Below are 22,286 nucleotides of genomic sequence, written 5' to 3'. Positions count from 1 at the left end.
CGCAAGCCTGGAAGGGGGGGATTTTATGGTGTCTCTGGACATAAAGGATGCATACCTTCGTGTCCCCATTTATCCACCTCATCAGGCGTACCTCAGATTTGTGGTACAGGATTGTCATTACCAATTTCAGACGTTGCCGTTTGGTCTCTCCACGGCACCGAGAATATTTACCAAGGTAATGGTGGAAATGATGGTAATCCTGCGGAAACAAGGGGTCGCAATTATCCCATACTTGGACGATCTCCTCATAAAAGCGGGATCAAGAGAGCAGTTGCTGATCAGCGTAGCACTTTCTCTGGAAGTGTAACGGCAACACGGCTGGATTCTAAATATTTCAAAGTCGCAGTTGGTTCCTATGGCTCGTCTGCCTTTCCTAGGCATGATTCTAGACACAGACCAGAAAAGGGTTGATCTCCCGATAGAGAGAGCTCAGGAGCTCATGACACTGGTCAGGAACCTATTAAAACCAAAACAGGTGTCAGTGCATCACTGCATTCGAGTCCTGGGAAGGATGGTGGCATCATACGAGGCCATTCCCTTCGGCAGGTTCCATGCGAGGACCTTTCAATGGGACTTACTGAACAAATGGTCCGGATCACATCTTCAGATGCATCGGTTAATCACCCTATCCCCCAGGGCCAGGGTGTCTCTCCTGTGGTGGCTGCAGAGTGCTCACCTTCTCGAGGGCCGCAGATTCGGCATCTAGGTCTGGGTCCTGGTGACCACGGATGCAAGCCTCCAAGGGTGGGGGGCAGTCACACAGGGAAGAAATTTCCAAGGTCTGTGGTCCAGTCAGGAGACTTGCCTTCACATCAACATCCTGGAACTAAGGGCCGTATACAACGCCCTACGTCAAGCGGAGACCCTGCTTTGCGACCAACCGGTTCTGATTCAGTCAGACACCATCACCGCAGTGGCTCATGTAAACCGACAAGGCGGCACAAGGAGCAGGGTAGCGATGGTGGAAGCCACCAGAATTCTTCGCTGGTCGGAAAATCACGTAAGCGCACTGTCAGCAGTGTTCATCCCGGGAGTGGACAACTGGGAAGCAGACTTCCTCAGCATACACGACCTCCACCCGGGAGAGTGGGGACTTTATCAGGAAGTCTTCGCACAGATTGCGAGTCGGTGGGAACTGCCACAAGGGGACAAGAGACCCTCAGGCGATAGCTGTAGACGCCCTGGTGACACCGTGGGTGTTCCAGTTGGTCTATGTATTTCCTCCTCTTCCTCTCATACCCAAGGTGCTGAGAATCATAAGGAAAAGAGGTGTGAGAACAATACTCATTGTTCCGGATTGGCCACGAAGGACTTGGTATCCAGATCTGCAAGAAATGCTCACAGAGGACCCGTGGCCTTTTTCCCTAAGACAGGACTTGTTGCAACAGGGGCCCTGTCTGTTCCAAGACTTACCGCGGCTGCGTTTGACGGCATGGCGGTTGAACGCCGGATCCTAGCAGAGAAAGGCATTCCGGATGAGGTCATTCCTACGCTAATAAAGGCTAGGAAAGACGTGACAGCTCAACATTATCACCGTATATGGCGAAAATATGTTGCTTGGTATGAGGCCAGGAATACCCCTACGGAGGAATTCCAGCTGGGCCGTTTCCTTCACTTCCTACAGTCAGGAGTGAATTTGGGCCTAAAATTGGGTTCCATGAAGGTCCAAATTTCGTCCCTTTCCATTTTCTTTCAAAAGGAGTTGACTTCTCTACCTGAAGTTCAGACGTTTGTAAAGGGAGTGCTGCATATTCAACCCCCTTTTGTGCATCCAGTGGCACCTTGGGATCTTAACGTGGTGTTGAGTTTCCTGAAATCCCACTGGTTTGAACCACTCACAACGGTGGAGTTGAAATATCTCACGTGGAAGGTGGTCATGCTACTAGCCTTGGCTTCGGCTAGGCGTGTGTCCGAATTGTTGGCTTTGTCACATAAAAGCCCCTATCTGGTTTTCCATGCGGATAGAGCAGAATTGCGGACCCGTCCATAATTTCTGCCGAAAGTGGTTTCATCCTTTCATATAAACCAACCTATTGTGGTGCCTGTGGCTACTACTGACTTGGAGGATTCCGAGTTGCTTGATGTGGTCAGGGCTTTGAAGGTTATGTAGCCAGAACGGCTAGGGTCAGGAAAACAGAGTCTTTGTTTATCCTGTCTGCTTCCAACAAGCTTGGTGCTCCTGCTTCAAAGCAAACTATTGCTCGCTGGATCAGTAACACGATTCAGCAGGCTCATTCTGCGGCTGGATTGCCGCTGCCAAAATCAGTTAAGGCCCATTCCACTAGGAAGGTGGGCTCTTCTTGGGCGGCTGCCCGAGGGGTCTCTGCATTACAGCTGTGCCGAGCGACTACTTGGTAAGGTTCAAACACTTTTGCACAGTTCTACAAGTTGATACCCTGGCTGAGGAGGACCTTGTGTTTGCTCAATCGGTGCTGCAGAGTCATCCGCACTCTCCCGCCCGTTTGGGAGCTTTGGTATAATCCCCATGGTCCTTACGGAGTCACCAGCATCCACTAGGACGTTAGAGAAAATAAGATTTTACTTACCGGTAAATCTATTTCTCGTAGTCCGTAGTGGATGCTGGGCGCCCGTCCCAAGTGCGGACTTCTTCTGCAATACTTGTATATAGTTATTGCTGCACTAAGGGTTATGTTATGGTTGCATCAGGGTTGACCTGATGCTCTGTGGTTCATACTGTTAACTGGGTAAGTTTATCACCGGTTATACGGTGTGATTGGTGTGGCTGGTATGAATCTTGCCCTGGATTACCAAAATCCTTTCCTTGTACTGTCAGCTCTTCCGGGCACAGTTCTCTAACTGAGGTCTGGAGGAGGGACATAGAAGGAGGAGCCAGAGCACACCAGAACCTAAATTCTTTCTTAAAGTGCCCATGTCTCCTGCGGAGCCCGTCTATCCCCATGGTCCTTACGGAGTCCCCAGCATCCACTACGGACTACGAGAAATAGATTTACCGGTAAGTAAAATCTTATTATATTAGTGCAGGGGTTCTCAACTTCAGTACTCAAGTGCCACCAACAGGTCATGCTGTGCAGATTTCTTTAATCCTGCACAGGTGATTTCATTCATTTTGCTCAGTCAGTAATTATCCCAACTGCTTCCAACGGCAGAAATCCTGAAAACATGACCTGGTGGGAAACCTTAAGGGTTGAGGTTGAGAACCAGTGGATTGCTACAAACTCTAGTTTTGCCGGTAAAATCACTACGCAGCTTGGAGGAGATCAGCTGACATGGTGATGGATTTGCTGACATGTTGATGGAATGGCAAAGCATGCAGTTTTTAGTCCTGAGTCAGTAAGTACCCTCTTCTCAAAGCCATGTGTATCTTGCTAAGGAAGCGTATGTTTGCCCATACTTAATCTTATTTAGCCACATTGGGCCTGATGCTGTATTGGAAGTTAACCATGAGTTTGTTCCTCCAAAGATGCATACACGGACAAAAATGTACGTTCACCCATATGCAGAGCTGTAAGCGTCATGTATTGCGATCGCCTCTACATGCGACCATGGTTTGCAGCTAGTCTTCATTATAGGTGTAAGTGATACACCTCCAAACAGATGTATAGGTACATAGTCCACTAAACCTTGCAGATAATTACCATTCCGGTCCGATTTTAATTAGTGGGACTTAACCTGTGCGATTAATATCTGAGGTCCACGAGATAAAGATACCATTGTGAATAAATGCGCAGCAGGGGAAACCCATTGATTCTGCAGTTTACTCGGAATCTGTGAGTTTATGCGCGTTAACCTTTGGTAATTAGCTGCAGGTTAAACCCAGTGGGTGATTGAATATGCCTATAATATGCTTATCTCCAGCTTGGCATGTTCTGGAGTTCTGTCGACATTTATATATCTCTAATACCCCTTTCACATCACACAAATAACCCGGTATCGACACAGCAAATTGCCGTGTCGACACAGGTCAGTGTGCGAGTTGAAAGCACTTTGCAAGAATTAGTGGGTCGCCTGACCTGGTAATTTAACCCGGTCTATAAGAAGGGTTATTCCCGGGTTGAATACCGGGTCAGGCGCAGTGTGAATGGGAGCCGCGTCGATGCGACACGGCTCCCATTCACAGCGTAGGGAGAGGCGGCGCAAGATTTGAATTCATCTCCTAGCACCGCCTCCACCCCTGCTGCTGCGCGCGCCGCCCCCCCCCCCCCCCCCCCCCCCCTGCTGCTGCTATGGCAACCGACCCGGTATATTGCCGGTTCGGAAAGCCAGCAAAGCAGAGCAAATGCCAGATCCCACCCGGTAAGGACAAGTTTCTCTTCCCGGATGGGATCCGGCATTTGCGACCTGAAAGCGGTATAAGGGGGGGGTATCCTATTAGCCCCGATGAGATCAAATCGCCCAGATATCGCAGTTAATAACAGATGGTCATTATCGTGTTCTCCAATTAGAGGCTGTTTTGATCGATCGAAATTGGACCCACGATCACCCGAAAACACGTAAGATCGTAGGATGAGTCCCCAATCCCCCATGTGTTATTCCCAGTTCGGCAGCCTCTCATCATGGATTATGCTTCGGGTGCCTGAGGCTCCCGCAGCCTGATCCCCCGATAATTGCCAGCATCGGGGCTAATAGGATTGCCCCCTTTGATGCTATTAGCAGCGGTAAAGTACCGCTGCTAATAGGATACCGCCCTTAGGGCCTAATTCAGCATGAGTTGTAGTTTTGCATAAAATTTGCCAAACTACAACGCCATTAAGCAGCATGAGGGGGGGTTGCCCATCACAGGGCAAGGCCGCGCCGCGTGCTGGCCACCGCCCCCCCCCCCCTCTAAAATTTGAGTGTTTCACTAAACAGCGAAGAGCTCACATCTTTAGGTAAGCCCCATGCCTCTGCAGCCTGACTACGAAGGCAGTTGTCGGCTGTGTGTGATGTGATGCAGCAACTGCAGCCCGCTCTGCAAACGGTCCGGTCATGCCTCCGTTCTCCGTACCGCGCCACCCCCCCAATGTCGCGTCAACACAAGTCACCTCCTCCTGCTGGCACTTAGGCTGCGATCCCATTCGCAGAAGTGACGAAATTGGTGAATAGCGATTTCCACACTTCAGTGTTTGATGGTGAATCGGGGTGAATTGCCCATGCATCACATGCTCCGTAAACAGTCGTACATTCAGTTCTGCATCTGGGAGACGCCTGACGCTTTTTTCCCCACAGTCCTGAACAAACCTCTCAAAGATCTCAATCTGATATCAAACACGGTCTGTTGTCATTTTTGTCCCTTTACACACTTCGCTGTACTGGCAGAACCGCAGCCTGTACAATCTCCTTTAGACAAAGTGAATTATACTTCATATCTAACATGTAATTAACTATTGATAAGATTCTATGTCTAACCTTTAAATGGGGTATTTATTATCAGCTTATATTTCGCCACTGTCTCACGTCTTGCAGCCCGGGAACTGTCGTCTCCTAGCTCCCAACTTCTGGTTATTTTCAGCAAATTATGATCCATCGGCTGCCAAAAGTGAAGGCAAAACTGCAATAACCTGCTAAGAAATGAAGAGAACATGTTTTAGTGCACCCCAAACATATGTTAAAGATCTCAAAGGAAAATAGGGAATAAAATGAGGGTTATTTATATGTTGATGAGAAGTCGCTTTTAATGTAAATTAAATGAAGATTCTGCAGGAGAAGAGAGCACTCGTAATTGCTAGTGACTAATTGTAGAGGCACGGAGCCAAATGCTTCTGGCTCAGAGACACTGTAATGGATTTGTTAGAAGGCTTGGAGTCTTGGGCTAAAGCATGAGGGATGTCCAGCTTTGTTGTAATAAATCTGTGTGCTAGACCTGCACTTGCTATTAAACAAACCTGTGTTACAGTCCCAAGGGGGCAAATATCACATGAAAAAAACGCTGCTTGATTTGGAAGTGAAACCTATAAGTACCTCATACAGAAAACTAAACAAAATGCTGAAAATGCTCCAAGTCGTCTCTACATCGGATCTTTTAATTGGGTTTCAGGGCTAATTAGCGAAAGAGGTTTTATCTCTCCCAAAGCCTTAGAGCTTGCATTAGCTAGTAAGAGCTGAAGACATTAATTAATCATTAATCAGAGCAAAGCAAATAATTCAACTTTTGAGAGTTGCAGTGAAACTAGTTCCAAGGTCAATATATTACGGGAATATTGCGGGTTGTAAGAATAGATTGTGTAACTAAGTGACACAATTAACCCTTTTCTGTTCATTGCAAGATGCTATATTCTATATAAAGTTTTATCATGTGGTGTAAGACAGATCCACAGCGGTTATTTTTTCGGTGAGGGGAAGATGCAACCAGGGCCGTTCTCTAATTACTGGCCAATACTCATCGTGTGTTAAAAAACTTATTTTTTTTGTAATTTTACCTGATGTTTCGCTGATATTTATTTTTTTCGGGGGGAGGGGGCGGCAATCCTATTAGAACACCCGGTAAAAAAAAAAAAAAATGTACTTGAGAAAACACAAAACGATTCAGTGTTTCCGCGTCCCCGAAAAGCCAGTGCTTATCCGGGAATTTGTTTCACCTGCTTGAGGCAGGTGAAACAAAATCCCAGATATGTTGTGGCGCACGGCGACTTTTCATGGACAATAGGATAGCCCCCGGTGAAACAGTTACCCGCTATAAATGACTGCGGGTAATTGGATACCAGCCTATGGGGGTGATTCAGACCTGATCGCTGCTGTGTGTTTTCCAATCGGATAACAACGGGCATCTCCGGTGAGCAATGAGATGGTGCAAACAATACGAACGCACGGGCGTTCGCAAGGTGATTGACAGGAAGAGGCCGTTTGTGGGTGGCAACTGACCGTTTACAGGGAGTGTCCGGAAAAACGCATGCGTGCCCAAGCATTTTCTGGGAGGGTGTCTGACGTCGGCTCCGGTCCTGATCAGCTTGTTCACATTGTACGGTAGGAGTAAGTCCTGGGCTGCGCACAGACTGCGCAACCTGGATTTTTGCAGCTCTGCGTACACATGGGATCGCATACTTGTACGGTGAATTTACACACCCCCTGGAAAGGTGACTATCCGAACACAGGACAGCAGACTTTGCCGCCTAGCGATCAGGTCTGAATCAGCCTCTATATCTGGAAAAAAAAAGGTGGCACTTGATATGCCGGCTGTCGGGATCCCGGCGCTCAGCATACTGGCGCCGGAATACTGACTACCGGCAACTATTTTCCCTCTTGGGGTGTCCACGACACCCCTGGAGGGAGAATAAATAGCGCGTGGCGAGCGCAGGGAGCACACAAGGGGCTCTTTTGCGTTCAACCCGCTGCCGGTATACTGGCGGTTGGGATCCCGAGCGCAGGCATACCGTGGTACACCTGAAAAAAAAAATGAAAGGCTAAAACACAGCTGTAAATGGCACTTTTGTTGTCTCATTAGTTTTTATTTGAGAGCATGGCAAAGGTCAATGGTTCAGCTTAATTTCTTAAGTACCCCAACAGGTCATGTTTTTTAGGATTCCTCTAGAACCGGTTGGTATAATTACTGAACCAGCAAAGTAGATTAACTCACCTGTTCATGTTTTAAGAAATCCAGAAAACATTACATATTAGGGGTACTTAACTGGAGTTGAGAACCATTGGCATTGGTGGTAGGCCATTCCATTAAGCAAATGTGCATGTTATATACAGCATTAATACAGGGAATAAAATATGTGGTCATTGAGTTATAATTGAGTATCAACTTTAGAACATGGCAAGTTGCTTGTATGACGTGATGTTAATATCTAGGGGTAAAGTGTGCGTGTGTGGATTTGCATGTATAAATACAGTATGTATATTTAATATCGGCAAAGCTGAATGTTCATCCATTTTTCTGGAAAATAGCATTTATGTCTGTAGAAAACTTGTATCTATGTCCCCTAACTTACTTCCCTACAGCATGAATTCCTAGAGATGATATACTTGTTGGTATTCTTGACCCATTGTCATTGCAGCCCCTCACCTTGGGGCAGATTTATTAAGCTCGGTGAAGTGATAATTGGAAATTGATAAAGGATCAGCCAGTCGGCTCCTGTCATTTTTCAATCCCAGCCTGTAACATGGAAGTTAGGATCTGATTGGCTGGTCCTTTATCACCTTCCACTTTATCACTTCACAGAGCTTAATAAATCTGCCCCCTTGTCTTGTATAATCATGTGCAAAGTACAATTTGAAGCCACAATTAGTTTGAGTGAGAGGACCAGTGTTATATTTATTAATTGAAAGCAAATACATTAAACAAAGCAAAGTTTAAACAGATGTGGACTTCATTCTAAACTCATTCAGGTTTAACATATGTGGTTGGTGCACAGTGTCATTTTGTGTCCGGTGTATTTTGGTGCAGGCTTCTACCCGGATAATGGGGATTTTGCAGCTGTACTATTGTTTTGAGTGATATAACATAAACTCTCTTGTTTTAATCTTCTTAGATTTCATCCTGATATCTGAATATTAAATTGTTTATGGAAAGGAGACAACTGTCAATGTCCCTCATGAAAAGTTAACAGGTAAATCCTTTTAGTTTTATGCTACAAACTCTAATTTGTTATGTAATTAACACTGTGTGCTAACAAACTCCTAACAGGACAAAATGTCCAGAAACACATATTTTGTTTGCTATATGAGATATAGACACGTGGCTTTAAAGCACAAAGTGACTATGACTTTGATTAAAACGACAGATCAGAGTATTGCCAATAAGGACTAAATAAACTGAGGTTTCTGTTACAGATGTAATATAGCATTACGTAATACTATTTCTCTGACGTCCTAAGTGGATGCTGGGGACTCCGTCAGGACCATGGGGAATAGCGGCTCCGCAGGAGACAGGGCACAAAATTAAAAGTTTGACCACTAGGTGGTGTGCACTGGCTCCTCCCCCTATGACCCTCCTCCAAGCCTCAGTTAGGTTTTTGTGCCCGGCCGAGAAGGGTGCAATCTAGGTGGCTCTCCTAAAGAGCTGCTTAGAATAAAAGTTTGTTAGGTTTTTTATTTTCAGTGAGTCCTGCTGGCAACAGGCTCACTGCAACGCGGGACTAAGGGGAGAAGAAGCGAACTCACCTGCGTGCAGGATGGATTGGCTTCTTAGGCTACTGGACACTAGCTCCAGAGGGACGATCACAGGTACAGCCTGGATGGGTCACCGGAGCCGCGCCGCCGGCCCCCTTACAGATGCTGAAGAGAGAAGAGGTCCAGAAATCGGCGGCTGAAGACTTCCCAGTCTTCTTAAGGTAGCGCACAGCACTGCAGCTGTGCGCCATTGCTCTCAGCACACTTCACACCGCGGTCACTGAGGGTGCAGGGCGCTGGGGGGGGGGCGCCCTGGGCAGCAATGTAATTACCTTTACTGGCTAAAAATACATCACATATAGCCCCTGGGCTATATGGATGTATTTAACCCCTGCCAGGATTACAGAAAAAACCGGGAGAAGAGCCCGCCGTGAAGGGGGCGGGGCCTATCTCCTCAGCACACAGCGCCATTTTTCCCACACAGATCCGCTGGTGGGAAGGCTCCCAGGCTCTCCCCTGCACTGCACTACAGAAACAGGGTTAAAACAGAGAGGGGGGGCATTTTTTGGCGATATTATTATATATTAAGCTGCTATAAGGGAAAACACTTACTATAAGGTGGTCCCTGTATAATTATAGCGCTTTGGTGTGTGCTGGCAAACTCTCCCTCTGTCTCCCCAAAGGGCTAGTGGGGTCCTGTCCTCTATCAGAGCATTCCCTGTGTGTGTGCTGTGTGTCGGTACGTGTGTGTCGACAGGTATGAGGACGATGTTGGTGTGGAGGCGGAGCAATTGCCTGTAATGGGATGTCACCCCCTAGGGAGTCGACACCGGAATGGATGGCTTTATTTATGGAATTACGTGATAGTGTCAACACGCTACAAGGTCGGTTGACGATATGAGACGGCCGGCAAACCAATTAGTACCTGTCCAGGCGTCTCAAACACCGTCAGGGGCTTTAAAACGCCCATTACCTCAGTCGGTCGACAGACACAGACACGGACACTGACTCCAGTGTCGACGGTGAAGAAACAAACGTATTTTCCAGTAGGGCCACACGTTACATAATCACGGCAATGAAGGAGGCGTTACATATTTCTGATACTACAAGTACCACAAAAATGGGTATTATGTGGGGTGTGAAAAAACTACCTGTAGTTTTTCCTGAAATCAGATGAATTGATTGAAGTGTGTGATGAAGCGTGGGTTACCCCCGATAGGAAGTTGCTAATTTCAGAGAAGTTATTGGCATTATACCCTTTCCCGCCAGAGGTTAGGGCGCGCTGGGAAACACCCGCTAGGGTAGATAAGGCGCTCACACGCTTATCAAAACAAGTGGCGTTACCGTCTCCTGATACGGCCGCCCTCAAAATCCAGCTGATAGGAGGCTGGAAAATACTCTAAAAAGTATATACACACATACTGATGTTATACTGCGACCAGCAATCGCCCCAGCATGGATGTGCAGTGCTGGGGGGGTTTGGTCGGAATCTCTGACTGGAAATATTGATACCCTGAATAGCGACAATATTTTATTGACTATAGAGCATTTAAAGGATGCATTTTCTTTATATGCGAGATGCACAGAGGGATATTTGCACTCTGGCATCAAGGGTAAGTGCGCTGTCCATTTCTGCCAGAAGAAGTTTTATGGACGCGACAGTGGTCAGGTGATGCGGATTCCAAGCGGCATATGGAAGTTTGCCGTATAAAGGGGAGGAATTATTTGGGGTCGGTCTATCGGACTTGGTGGCCACGGCAACAGCCGGAAAATCCACCTTTTTTTACCTCAGGTCACCTCCCAACAGAAAAAGACACCGTCTTTTCAGCCTCAGTCCTTTCGTTCTCATAAGAACAAGCGGGCAAAAGGCCATTCATATCTGCCCGAGGCAAAGGAAAGGGTAAGAGACTGCAGCAAGCAGCTCCTTCCCAGGAGCAGAAGCACTCTCACGCTTCTGAAAAGTCCTCAGCATGTCGCTGGGGTCTTACAAGCGGACTCGGGTCCGGTGGGGGGGTCGTCTCAAGAATTTCATCGCGCAGTGGGCTCACTCGCAAGTCGACCCCTGGATCCTGCAGGTAGTATCACAGGGGTACAGATTGGAATTCGAGACGTCTCTTCCTCGCAGATTCCTGAAGTCTGCTTTACCAACATCTCCCTCCGACAGGGAGACGGTGTTGGAAGCTATTCACAAGCTGTATTCCCAGCAAGTAATAGTCAAGGTACCCCTAATACAACAAGGAAAGGGGTATTATTCCACGCTGTTTGTGGTACCGAAGCCGGACGGCTCGGTGAGACCTATTCTAAGTCTGAAATCTTTTGAACACTTACATACAAAGGTTCAAGTTCAAGATGAAATCACTCAGAGCAGTGATAGCGAATCTGGAAGAAGGGGACTTTATGGTGTCCTTGGACATCAAGGATGCTTACCTCCATGTCCCAATTTGCCCTTCAAACAAGGGTACCTCAGGTTCGTGGTACAAAACTGTCACTATCAGTTTCAGACGTTGCCGTTTGGATTGTCCATGGGACCCCGGGTCTTTACCAAGGTAATGGCCGAAATGATGATTCTTCTTCGAAGAAAAGGCGTATTAATATCCCTTACTTGGACGATCTCCTGATAAGGGCAAGATCCAGAGAACAGTTAGAGGCCGGTGTAGCACTAACCCAAGTAGTGCTGCAACAGCACGGGTGGATTCTAAATTTTCCAAAATCCCAGCTGAGCCCGACGACACGTCTGCTGTTCCTAGGGATGATTCTGGACACAGTTCAGAAAAAGGTTTTTCTCCCGGAGGAGAAAGCCAGGGAGTTATCCGAGCTAGTCAGGAACCTCCTAAAACCCGGAAAAGTGTCAGTGCATCAATGCACAAGAGTCCTGGGTAAATGATGGCTTCTTACGAAGCGATTCCATTCGGCAGATTCCACGCAAGAACCTTTCAGTGGAATCTGCTGGACGAATGGTCCGGATCGCATCTTCAGATGCATCAGCGGATAGCCCCGTCTCCAAGGACAAGGGGGTCTCTTCTGTGGTGGTTGCAGAGTGCTCACCTTTTTGGAGGGCCGCAGATTCGGCATTCAGGACTGGGTCCTGGTGACCACGAATGCCAGCCTGAGAGGCTGGGGAGCAGTCACACAGGGAAGAAATTTCCAGGGAGTGTGGTCAAGCCTGGAGACTTCACTTCACATAAATATACTGGAGCTAAGGGCAATTTACAATGCTCTAAGCCTGGCAAGACCTCTGCTTCAGGGTCAGCCGGTGTTGAACCAGTAGGGCAACACCACGGCAGTCGCCCACGTAAACAGACAGGGCGACACAAGAAGCAGGAGGGCAATGGCAGAAGATGCAAGGATTTTTCACTGGGCAGAAAATCATGTGATAGCACTGTCAGCAGTGTTCATTCCGGGAGTGGACAACTGGGAAGCAGACTTCCTCAGCAGACACGATCACCACCCGGGAGAGTGGGGACTTCATCCAGAAGTCTTCCACATGATTGTGAACCGTTGGGAAAAACCAAAGGTGGACAGGATGGCGTCCCGCCTCAACAAAAAACTGGACAGGTATTGCGCCAGGTCAAGAGACCCTCAGGCAATAGCTGTGGACGCGTTGGTAACACCATGGGTGTACTAGTCAATGTATGTGTTCCCCCCTCTGCCTCTCATACCCAAGGTACTGAGAATTATAAGGCGAAGGGGAGTAAGAACGATACCCGTGGTTCCGGATTTGCCAAGAAAGACTTGGTACCCGGAACTTCAAGAGATGCGCACGGAGGATCCGTGCACTCTACCTCTAGACTTACCGCGGCTGCGTTTGACGGCATGGCGGTTGAACGCCGGATCCTGAAGGAGAGGGCTCCGACGGAGGAATTTCAACTGGGTCGATTCCTACATTTCCTGCAAACAGGATTGTCTATGGGCCTCAAATTGGGGTCCATTAAGGTTCAAATTTCGGCCCTGTCGATTTTCTTCCAGAAAGAATTGGCTTCAGTTCCTGAAGTCCAAGCTTTTGTCAAAGGAGTACTACATATACAGCCCCGGTTGTGCCTCCAGTGGCACCGTGGGATCTCAATGTAGTTTTGGGATTCCTCAAATCCCATTGGTTGAGCCACTCAAATCGGTGGATTTGAAATATCTTACATGGAAAGTGACCATGCTACTGGCCCTGGCTTCGGCCAGGAGAGTGTCAGAATTGGCGGCTTTTTCGTACAAAAGCCATATCTGATTTTCCATTGGGACAGGGCAGAACTGCGGACGCGTCCTCAGTTTCTCCCTAAGGTGGTATCAGCGTTTCACCTGAACCAACCTATTGCAGTGCCTGCGGCTTCTAGCGACTTGGAGGACTCCAAGTTGTTCGACGTTGTCAGAGCCTTAAAAAAAAATAAAAAAAAAAAAAAAAATATATATATATATATATATATATTTATATATATATATATATATTTTAAGGACGGCTGGAGTCAGAAAGTCTGACTCGCTGTTTATACTGTATGCACCCAACAAGCTGGGTGTTCCTGCGTCTAAGCAGACGATTGCTCGTTGGATTTGTAGCACAATTCAACTTGCGCATTCTGTGGCAGGGCCTGCCACAGCCAAAATCTGTAAATGCCCACTCCACAAGGAAGGTGGGCTCACCTTGGGCGGCTGCCCGAGGGGTCTCGGCATTACAACGCTGCCGAGCAGTTACATGGTCAGGGGAGAACACGTTTGTAAAATTCTACAAATTTGATACCCTGGCTAAGGAGGACCTGGAGTTCTCTCATTCGGTGCTGCAGAGTCATCCGCACTCTCCCGCCCGTTTGGGAGCTTTGGTATAATCCCCATGGTCCTGACGGAGTCCCCAGCATCCACTTAGGACGTCAGAGAAAATAAGAATTTACTTACCGATAATTCTATTTCTCGTAGTCCGTAGTGGATGCTGGGCGCCCATCCCAAGTGCGGATTGTCTGCAATACTTGTACATAGTTATTGTTACAAAAATCGGGTTATTATTGTTGGAAGCCATCCTTTCAGAGGCTCCTCTGTTATCATGCTGTTAACTGGGTTCAGATCTCAAGTTGTACAGTGTGATTGGTGTGGCTGGTATGAGTCTTACCCGGGATTCAAAATCCTTCCTTATTGTGTACGCTCGTCCGGGCACAGTATCCTAACTGAGGCTTGGAGGAGGGTCATAGGGGGAGGAGCCAGTGCACACCACCTAGTGGTCAAACTTTTAATTTTGTGCCCTGTCTCCTGCGGAGCCGCTATTCCCCATGGTCCTGACGGAGTCCCCAGCATCCACTACAGACTACGAGAAATAGAATTATCGGTAAGTAAATTCTTATTTTCTTCTCGGATGCTTTCTTAGAAGGGTCCGATTCAGTTACCTTCCTTCTGCCGCCAGAATGGTTTTCCCCAGCTTCACGGGATGTCGCTCTGCAGTTGTTTTGTGCTCGCAGCCTGTGGAGGTGGAAGCAGAAATCAGATATTGTGATTGCGGTCTTGCGTACAGCAGGAGCAGCTGGTGGCAGCTCACTTCTAAATGAATCGGCTGTTACTGACTCCACCCACTGTGCAGTGGGCGGGTACAGTGCTGCCACCACCAGGCTCCTTATATCCGTGGCACCTGGAACCACGTTTCTGCTCAGGCTCCTACCGCCAGCACCTGACAAACCGCTTGCTGCTATGTATGCGTCGGCACGCTTGCTGCCACACATGTTTGGCATCGTCTGTCCCCCATTGGTCGCTGACCAGGCCTCTTCACAGTAACATGGTGGAAGGAGGAACCCGGGAGACGCTAGGATTGTACCCTGGACAGCCGAAGAACGGGACTGTTATTGGGCATTCCTTGGTGTCGCAAAAAGGAAGGCAATCGTCGTCTTGAGGCAAGGATGTTTATTGCTCACTAGCCTTAAAAAAAACAAAAACTCTTCACTGTTGCCAGGGGAACAGCATACAATAATATGTTCACAGCAGAATAAAGTGGGATGGTATACATTTTTCGGCTTGCAGGACCTCTTTTTATCTCAATTCTACACAGCAGACCACAGGGAGTCAGCCCTCCCTGTCTTCAACCAATCACTGCACGTGCATGTGCTGTGCATGCTTTGGACACATGCACAGTTACTTTGTCCCCAATGGACATTGGGGAATGGTTATTTCTTTGGGCTGCTGCCCTCCTGCAGAGTTAGCTACTCCCCGATGCCTCAGTCAGTGAGGGAAAAAAAAGTTTTCCTCCGAAAACTTCTTCCGGAATTCTAGCAATGGACCCAACTCACCATCTCTAGCCTGAAACCGAACTCCATAAATGGGCAACCTAGATCCTCTGGCATGGCTTTCTGCCCACCGAGGGGGAACCCTGTGGAGTTTCAAGAACACATTTAGCTGATTAGAAAGCTAACTCTTTCCTTTGCCTTCCCATGCAACTCCCAGCTTGGAGGGTACCTTGGAAGGCATTCCGCTTTTGTGGAGTAGGGCTGGGGGAGTCCATTAACCCACACAGATTTCTGGATTCCCCATGGACACAAGCACAACCAAGTAAATGCATTTTTACATTAAAATACATACACCTTAAATATGCATTTATACCATGAGCCTTTGTCCTGCAGCAGGCTTCCCACCACACAGCACTGTAGCTGGGAACCTGCAGTTCCAGCTCAGTGCTATACATTTATTTAAAATACACTTATAATGTTTACACAGTGCAGCACTTGCAGCCCAGGATTTGCTTGCCTGTCTCAGTGCTACACACACTATAAAATAACATTTATGCAGTTTATAAATTGGTGCTTCTATGTGCTCAGCGCTGGGCTCGCTTATGCACAGCCAGCAGCCTCCGGGCTGTGGCTCATCCCCCAGCCACGTCGCAGCTTCCAGTGTTGATGCGGTGCATCACATACCTACTGGAGTGCTGGGGACACTGGGAGTGAAACCCTTGGTCAGTCCCTCAGCGTGGAGCGTTTTGTAATGCTGAAGAACCCAGGCCTTCGCTACCAGCCCGGCTCCCTCTCCCCCTGCTGCACAGGAAGCCGGCTAGCCCAGTTCCCCTGAGTGCGGCGCACTCCGGGCAGCAATGGTTCCCTACTCCTAGCCGCCACCTCCGGATGTGATCCCGGGCAGCGGCGCATCTCGCTGCCAGGCATCTGATGATGAGGTGCCGGGTGAGGAGTTTCCGGCTGCCGGCACATACAGCCCTGTAGCCCCAGGGCTAGTTTCCCGGCTGCAGCGGCTCCCTGGGTCTGGTGGAGGGGCTACAGGTCAGATCCTTATCCCTTTGCTGGATTCACCACTGGGTACTGTGGGTAATAAGAAAATGGTTTGTAGGTAAACCGACCTGTGCCCCTGCCCTGGTGGTCTAGTGGGGTCCATGTACTGACACAGTGTCCACCCCAGCGCGCGCGGCCCACCTCCTAATGGCCGCGCTGGATCGCGATTTCCAGCGGGTCCTGCCTGGGGGACCCTCTTACCTCCTCCCTAGATGCGGCCACATGATCCTGGAGAGCTTCGGTGAGTGTGTGTGCCTGACCTGCCGAACCGGAGCCTCCGCTGTAAGTACCTGGCAACCAGGGACACGGGAGTATACAGCGCCGCTGGAGGAGGTGAGGGAGCTGCAGCAGGAGATGTCAGAATGACATCTAGAACTGACAGTGCCTCTGCTGCAGCCCTTGAAGTCTTCTATCTTCACTTTAAAAGCTCTTTTCAGGGCTGCTGGAGCAGCCCTGCCTGCTAGCTGCCTGCACTGCAGGCACCAACTTACAAACTGAGCTCATGTGCACGGAGGTGGTGCAGCGCACCGGGAGCTGGAGGTCCCGGACTCCCAGCCGCAGCTCTGTGTAGCTCCCTCTACCCCCGGTTCACTGGGGGTTTAACATCTCACTGCCACGGCTGCTGGGGAGGGTCCGGGCCGCAGCAGAGCAAAACACGTAAATACATTATAACCCTCTCTGCGCCTGGCGCCGAGGATACATTTGAAAATGATGCCTAGCACCAGTGTCTTTTTAAAAGTGGCACCAAGCGCCCATGGTCCTACGCAAAATGGCACAGGGCACAGAGGGTTAACGCCTTCAGTGCCGCGACCGCCCTTAACCATGTGGCAGGGGAGGGTCTCTGGCCACACCATAATTTTTCAACATGCTCTGCAGTGATGTGGTTTATTATAATTAAGTCATTATCATTCTTGCCGCTCGTTTTGGGGCCCCAGATGCTGTTATCAGTCGATTGTCCGACACTGCAGAATGTGTGGCCACATGGCATCTAAAGCCTAAAATTTCATCATAATTCAGTCATTATTCTAAATGTTTAGCTATGCCAAAGCATTGCTTCAAAAGAAAATCTTCCATATTTGAGTGATTGAAAGGTAGGGCATGTCCTATCCATGTTTTGTCATGTGCGTGCATTCCATCCAATCCATTTGTCTATACTCTCCATTCTGCATCTGGATTAAGAGCCTACTTCGGACCTGATCGCATCAGAAAAATTGTTCTCTAATGGGCAAAACAATGTGCAGTGTAGGTGGGGCAGATATAACATGTGCAGAGGGAGTTAGATTTGGGTGGGGTGTGTTGAAACCAAAATCTAAATTGCAGTGTAAAAATAAAGCAGCCAGTATTTACCCTGCACAGAAACAATATAAACCACCCAAATCTAACTCTCTCTGCACATGTTATATCTAACCCCCCCCCCCCCCCCCCCCTGCAGTGCACATGGTTTTGCCCATTAGAGAACAATGTTGCTTCTGTTACTTGGTTTGAATTAGGCTCTAAGTGTCTCCATTTCAGACTTCATTTGTGTCCATTTAAAAAAATTAAATGAGCTTAGACTCCGCTAAAATGACCCTTCACAAATCCTTTATTCCAAACAGTGTTAATTTTGTCGACACAAATTTTGACTAAAAGTATTGATCCACTTCAGTTTATTTCAGGACTAAAATTAGACTAAAATGAAAACTGAGATCTGTTGATTAAATCTTAACTAAAACAAAGCAAAAAAAGACCAAATCTAATATTAAAATCCTTGTCAAAATTAACACTGCTTCCAAATCGCACATCTGTTTACTTGTGAAAGATAAAAAGGTCATACTTGCCTCCGGAAAGTGGCGTGGCTCTCCTGGACACCGGGGAGAGTCGACCAGTCTCCTTTATGCAGCTTAGCTGCCGCCCAGTGAGCTGCGTTGGGGTGAGGCAGGTTAGGCAGAGTGTTTCCTGTCATACTAACGTTTGTGTCAGAGTTTTGACTGTATAAAGTATATGAAAAATACAAAGAATATGTCTGAAATACGTATCTTATTTGCATTATTCTAATCCTTTTTATAGCCAAAACTCTGGAGTAAAAAGTCTATGGCAGGTGATGCAGTGCCCCTACCTATCTTTTCCACACATCTCTAATCAAAACTCACCAATTTTCCAGGAGTTTATACTGCTGCACCTGTGTATAATGCCCTTTTCTCTTACGTCCTAGAAGATGCTGGGGTCCAATTTAGTACCATGGGGTATAGACTGGTCCTTTGGGAGCCTCGTGAGGGCTGGCTCCTCCCTCTATGCCCCTCCTACCAGACTCGGTTTAGAAAATGTTCCCGGAAGAGCCGGTCACAGCTAGGGGAGCTCCTAGGAGTTTTTATAGTTTTATTATTTTCTTTAGTTAGTTAGGTACAGGGAGACTGCTGGCAACAGCCTCCCTGCTTCGTGGGACTTAGGGGGGGGGGGGGGGGGAAGTATGAGACACCTTCTTGAAGAGTTAATGGTTCTCTGTCTCCTCTGACAGGACACTGAGCTCCTGAGGGTGCTGATCGTTGGCCCACGAGGCGACCGCTCACTCCTGCAGCACGGCCACCACCCCCTAACAGAGCCAGAAGACTGAAGATGTAGTGCATACAGCGCCGGCGTCCCGGTTAGCGGGTCGTTGGCGGGTATGGCGGCACAAGGGTGGGAGCGCAGCTCTGACAGGCTGTGCTCCGGGAAGGCTCAGCAACACACTGTGTAGGCGTTTGGAAGGGCGTCCTGAGCCAGCGTGAAACACCCTACACTGGTCCAGCAGCTAACAGGGGCTAATCCCGCTGTTAGCACTAACAAAACCTTAGTCCAGTTTAAACATTAGTGTGGGAAGCTGTGCGCCATTACAAGGGGTGGGACTTCCTCTCAGACAGGATTCAGCACTCACCAGCGCCATTTTCTCCCTGCAGATCGTAGGAGTCGCTGGCAGGGAGCGCAGCCCTTCACATGCTTCCAGCTGTACCTCTGCGGTAACAGGGTTATAGACAAGGGGGTGGGGGGGAGTGTGATGATACAACTAATTACCCTATTAAGGGTAGTTAGTCAGCGCCAGGCTTTTATCATAATAATTGCTTACAGGGGCGCTGTGTGGCTGGCTCCTTATACTCTGTGTCTCTCTGAAGGTTCTCTGGGGGAAACTGAGGCTGACATTTTCCGGTGTGTATGTGTGTGTATATCCCACATTACCATGTCCAAGGACTCTGTGTCCTCTGCTGCAGAGTGTTTATCTTCTCCTGAGGAGTCTATTCCATGTACTCAGGAATGCAATATATGGTCTCAACCTTCTGAATCCGAACCACCATGAGTGGTTTCTTTAAGGGGTATGATATCCCAGATTTCAACTAGGATGTCTCCTTCTGAGAGGGAGACGCAATTTTTGAGAAAATCTGTGGAGGGCTTGCAGGCTTCGGCCCCCACTACTTCATCTAAAAATCCACCTGCGTACCCTGTTTGGGGAAGCTCTGGATGCGTGGATATCCACGGCAACTGTGGGTAAGTCGACCTTTCTTCCCTCCGCAGCTGCACCGGCTAGGAAATCTTATCCTACGCTGCAGTCCTTTCGTACCGCGAAATTTTGAAAAAATCTATGGGTCCCCCCACCTTCTTCAGAGGAGGTTGGGGAAAATCCAGAAAACCTGCACCAACAGGTTCCCAGGAGCAGAAACCAGGTTCTGCTTCCTCCAAGTCTTCAGCATGACAGTGGACCTCACAGCCTGGGGATCGGGTAGGTGGGAGCGAGACTAAAAGATTTCAGTCACGTCTGGGCGTCGTCGTGCCTAGAGCCCTGGGTAAAAGATATTGGCCCTCATTCCGAGTCGTTCGCTCTGTAATTTTCATCGCATCGCAGCGTTTTTCTGCTTAGTACGCATGCGCAATGTTCGCACTGCGACTGCGCCAAGTAATTTTGCTATGAAGATAGTTTTTTTACTCACGGCTTTTTCTTCGCTCCGGCGATCGTAATGTGATTGACAGGAAATGGGTGTTACTGGGCGGAAACACGGCGTTTTATGGGCGTGTGGATAAAAACGCTACCGTTTCCGGAAAAAACGCGGGAGTGGCTGGAGAAACGGGGGAGTGTCTGGGCGAACGCTGGGTGTGTTTGTGACGTCAAACCAGGAACGACAAGCACTGAACTGATCGCAGATGCCGAGTAAGTCTGAAGCTACTCTGAAACTGCTAAGTAGTTTGTAATCGCAATATTGCGAATACATCGTTCGCAATTTTAAGAAGCTAAGATTCACTCCCAGTAGGCGGCGGCTTAGCGTGTGTAACTCTGCTAAAATCGCCTTGCGAGCGAACAACTCGGAATGAGGGCCATTGTTACCCAGGGGTACAAACTGGAATTTCAAGTGCTCCCACCTCACAGATTCTTCAAATCAGGCTTCCCATACTTATAAGTGTTCAAGATGGAGTCTCTGAGAGCAGTGGTCTCAGGTCTGGAGGAGAGGGAATTCCTGGTATCCCTGGATATCAAGGATCCGTACTTTCACATTTCCGATCTGGCCGCCCCACCAGGATTATCTAAGGTTTGCGCTACAGGACTGTCACTACCAGTTCCTGGCCCTACCATTTGGCCTCTTCACACCACCAAGGGTGTTCACCGAGGTCATGGCGGAGATGATGCTCCTTCTCCGCAAACAGGGAGTGAACATAATTCCATATCTGGATTATCTGCTGATAAAGGCATCTTCCAGGGAGAAGCTGTTACAGAGTATTGCTCTCTCAACTCGACTACTCCAGGATCATGGGTGGATCCTGAACATTCCAAAGTCACATTTGGAACTGACAAGGAGACAACCTTTCCTGGGGATGATACTCGACACTGAAGTGTAGCGGGTGTTTCTACCTCTAAAGAAAGCTTTGGTGATCCAATCAGTGGTCCGGGATGTCTTGAAACCAGCCTGGGTATCGGTCCATCAGTGCATTCACTTTCTGGGAAAGATGGTGGCCTCCTACGAGGCTCTACAGTATGGAATATTCCATGCACTGTTCTTCCAGCTGGATCTCCTGGACAAGTGGTCTGGATCACATCTACACATTCACCAGCGTATACGCCTCTCGCCGAAAACCAGGATTTCACTCCTCTGGTGGCTTCAAACTCCTCACTTGCTCGAGGGCCGCAGGTTCATGATTCAGAACTGGATTCTTCTAACCACGGATGCAAGCCTCAGAAATTGGGGAGCAGTCAACCAGGGGAAAAACTTCCAAGGAAGATGGTCAAGTCAGGAATCTGTCCTTCCAATAAATGTTCTGGAACTAAGGGCCATTTACAACGGCTTTCTACAAGTGGCACATCTTCTGCAAGATCGGGCCATTCAGGTTCAGTCGGACAACGGCACGGCGGTGTCTTACATAAACAGGCAGGACGGAACGAAGAGCAGAGCTGCAATGTCAGAGGTAACGAGAATCCTCCTCTTTACAGAAAAGCACGCGCTGGTGCTGTCTGCGATCTTCATTCCGGGAGTGGACAACTGGGAAGCGCACTTCCTCAACAGACACAATCTCCATCCAGGAGAATGGGGACTCCATCCGGAGGTTTTCGCAGAGGTAACAAGCCGGTGGGGTGTACCTCACATAGACATGATGGCCTCTCGCCTCAACAAGAAGCTTTGGAGGTACTGTTCCATGTCGAGAGACCCGCAAGCTGTGGCGGATGCCCTGGTAACTCCGTGGGTGTTCCACTCAGTGTATGTATTCCCTCCACTTCCACTCATCCCAAGGATTCTCACACTAATCAAAAGAACAAAAGTACAGGCGATCCTCATTGCTCTGGACTGGCCAAGATGGGCTTGGTACGCGGTTCTTCTGGAATTACTGCTGGAGGATCAGAGGCCTCTTCCTCTTCGCGAGGACCTTCTACAACAGGGGCCGTTCGCCTATCAAGACTTACCGCGGCTACGTTTGATGGCATGGAGGTTGAACGCCAGATCTTAGCTAGGAAGAGCATTCCGAACAAGGTCATTCCTACTCTGAACCAAGTTAGGAAGGGGGTAACGTCTAAACATTACCATCGCATTTGGAATAAGTATCTGTCTTGGT

At 48.5% G+C, this 22,286-nt stretch overlaps 1 protein-coding gene across 2 annotated transcripts in view; it reads left to right on the top strand.

The window, feature by feature from the left end:
• Window positions 1-22,286, top strand: part of NCOA2 (nuclear receptor coactivator 2) — a 493,980-nt gene that overhangs the window by 139,749 nt on the left and 331,945 nt on the right. For both annotated transcript variants that reach the window (XM_063923886.1, XM_063923891.1), the window contains exon 2: window positions 8,430-8,507. The gene's annotated coding sequence lies outside the window, so the exon portion shown is untranslated. The remainder of the gene's footprint in view (window positions 1-8,429; window positions 8,508-22,286) is intronic.

The sequence above is a fragment of the Pseudophryne corroboree genome, chromosome 5 (genome assembly GCF_028390025.1).
Source record: "Pseudophryne corroboree isolate aPseCor3 chromosome 5, aPseCor3.hap2, whole genome shotgun sequence".
Classification (NCBI taxonomy): Eukaryota; Metazoa; Chordata; class Amphibia; order Anura; family Myobatrachidae; genus Pseudophryne; species Pseudophryne corroboree.
Note: the sequence above shows the minus strand (reverse complement) of the source record. Positions and strands in the feature narration are given on the sequence as shown.